The following is a 2728-nucleotide window of genomic DNA, read 5'->3' on the forward strand; positions in this document are numbered from 1 at the left end:
TTTAGAAAAGAAATCCAGAAAGGGAAGGGAGTAATACTTAGTCCATAAAGAGAATAACTAAATTATCAAGTATTGAAGTATAAAATAATACTGCCAGCCTTTAAAGATATAAGTTATTTTTAACTTTTAAAAGAAAAGATAAATAACTAAGCAATTTTTAAATACTAAAAAACAAACAAAGATGAAATAAAAAATAATATATTTTAGCCCATAAAAAGCGAAAATAATTAAGTATTTATTTATTTGCAATAAACAAATATATTTACAATAAACGATTAATCATTTTGTAATAATTGATTGATTGGTAATACTACGATAACTTATTAACTCAACCTAGTTTCTGAGTTCATGTCAGAGTTTGATTATGGGCTGAGATTATTTTACAGTAGGTGTCTGTGACTTGCTGGCAATAAATTTGAACAATAAACGTACACCACAACTATCATTGATAATACTACGCTTATACCGTTGACAATGGAATTGTAAGATAGAATAAATTTCAAAATATTTTTTAGTTCGTTTCGATATTTTCTCACAAATTTCTACACAAGTCAGTCTCACCTTTGGGTACAGTCGGTTTGCATGCTTGTTTATTACAAGGTTTGACACCAGCGGGTTTAGTCTGAGGATCACATTTTGGAGCAGTGTTGTACCCTCTTCCTAGAGTCCACCATTTTTTGATGTCGCTGCTGTCTAGTTGATTTTCACGGCGCACACACTTGATAACTCTTGTCTGCTGCCCGCTTCCGCAAGTGGCGCTGCACTAAATAACCCAATGAAGAATTGTCTTTAAAAACCTTTAAGTGGTGCTTAAATTTTAAAAACAGAACTCTGGTTTTCTCCGGTATTCTTGTGAACACCAGTATCAGTATGTATGCACGTGTTAACATAAATATACACTGACTTGCTATCATAATATCGGATTAAGGCATCTTTATCGCGATAAAACCTTGAAATAAGCATGGCGTAGACTCCTTAAAATTATGGAAAATATCTGGATCGACTACAGCTTATTATTCGAGGACTATGATCCACTCTGGATTCACAGAATTGGCAAAGGATTATGGTGGCGAATGTGACTTTCAAGTCCAGTCCAAAGATGTTCAATCGGATTGAGATTTTACGACTGTGCTATGGAAGAAAGGCGACTGCAGACATTTTCATGCTCTTCAAACTAACTTAAGACAATACAACATAGTAGCTTGTTACATTATTGGTTTGAAAGAACCTTTGTCTAATAAGACCGAAATACAATATTGTGGGTTTTACACTCCAAATGTTATTCGCCCTTTTAACAGAATCAAAGAACCCAGCTGCTGTGAAGAAAACCTTTTCTACACTATTACTCTAGCTTCAGCAAAAACAAGTGGCTTTTGTAATGTTATCTGCATTTCTAATTTATCCTAACTAGAAAATATAATTCAAAATTCGTCAGACGACGTTAATATTTCCATAGATTTATTGTCCACACTTTGTTTTCTAATCACTAAAATAATCTTGATTTCCCGTTTCCATCCAATAATGGGAATCTTGGGGCTGGGTGTTGGCTATCATATGACAGTGGCAATGTTCTTCTTATGCTACTAGTTCTTAATGACTCAATCAACTGGGACGCAGCCTGACATCTGTTTCACTTAACAAGTTTATCTAATTGATTTTGCCGCGGTTAGTTGCCACAGTTTTCTTTTTTTCCTAGCGGCAGACATATTACCTTCAATTGCCACTGCTCGTGCTGTAAGGACATCTACTTTCACATTTATTCTTTTTATTTCCCAATGTCTTGCAGACTAACCACGTTAGGACTATATTATTGCACTTATAAGACTCAGACAATTACAAGACATACAAGATGAACAGTTGTTTTTGTATGTGCAAGTAAATAGAGCATTCTACGGACGTAGATAGGTGGCTGAGTGATCATAATAAAGTGGCTGGTCAGTATATGAACAATATCACGACCACGGCATACAAACTTTGCAGAAACTTGAAACACTAACTGTTGCAGGTTATGACTAGCTAAAACTAAAGCAAATCTTAAAAAAAAACAAAAAACTTTATAGTTTATTCTTGATTTAGGACTGATATTTAATTATATATTTTTGTTTCGGCAAGAGCGTTTAATGTGCTTCAATATTATTCCTAGGAAAATGAATTAATTTTCAGAGTATGTTTTGTTGAAGATTGTATATAATCTAGATCTGTTCTTTACCTGAAGCCAGTTTCCTGTAACCCACTCATCATAATCACTTGCCAAGCGGAACTGCCGACAGTCAGTATTCTTACATCTACGTGAGGAAGGCGGTGATACACTTTGACCACACTCCTTTGGATTGACTCGTGGAGAATTCCATAAACCTGATTCATGACAAGTTACTGTCCTTGTTTGAATACCCCAGTTACATCCGCCTTGACACTAAAAGGGCGACAATAATAATAATACAAGTTAAAGTCACGCTAATAGAACACAGATGTTCACTTAGTTTATCCAAAAACGCCCTCTAGATATAATTTCACAGTCAAGAAAATTATATTACCAGAATAATTCCTATTAAAATAAACTAACTGCTGTCCCAGTTTTTGCTGTTATATCTTGTTCTTCGTAAAATACCAACGCAATAAAGCCAATTTCACCGAACAACTTACCAGACAAAGAAAAATTCAAAACTGCGCAAATCCTAACACTGATAAAAATCTATCCTTCAGTTATCATATAACTAACAACTGTGAC

The 2728-nt window shown here is 34.3% G+C and overlaps 1 long non-coding RNA gene across 1 annotated transcript; it reads right to left on the reverse strand.

The window, feature by feature from the left end:
- Positions 1-680: 680 nt before the first annotated feature.
- LOC111087105 lies at positions 681-2409 on the reverse strand. The gene is made up of 2 exons (XR_002611819.1): positions 2210-2409; positions 681-763 (listed from the first exon to the last, which is right to left on the reverse strand). It is a non-coding gene; the product is annotated as an uncharacterized LOC111087105 (long non-coding RNA).
- Positions 2410-2728: the final 319 nt, after the last annotated feature.

Source organism: Limulus polyphemus, unplaced genomic scaffold (assembly GCF_000517525.1).
Source record: "Limulus polyphemus unplaced genomic scaffold, Limulus_polyphemus-2.1.2 Scaffold1736, whole genome shotgun sequence".
Classification (NCBI taxonomy): Eukaryota; Metazoa; Arthropoda; class Merostomata; order Xiphosura; family Limulidae; genus Limulus; species Limulus polyphemus.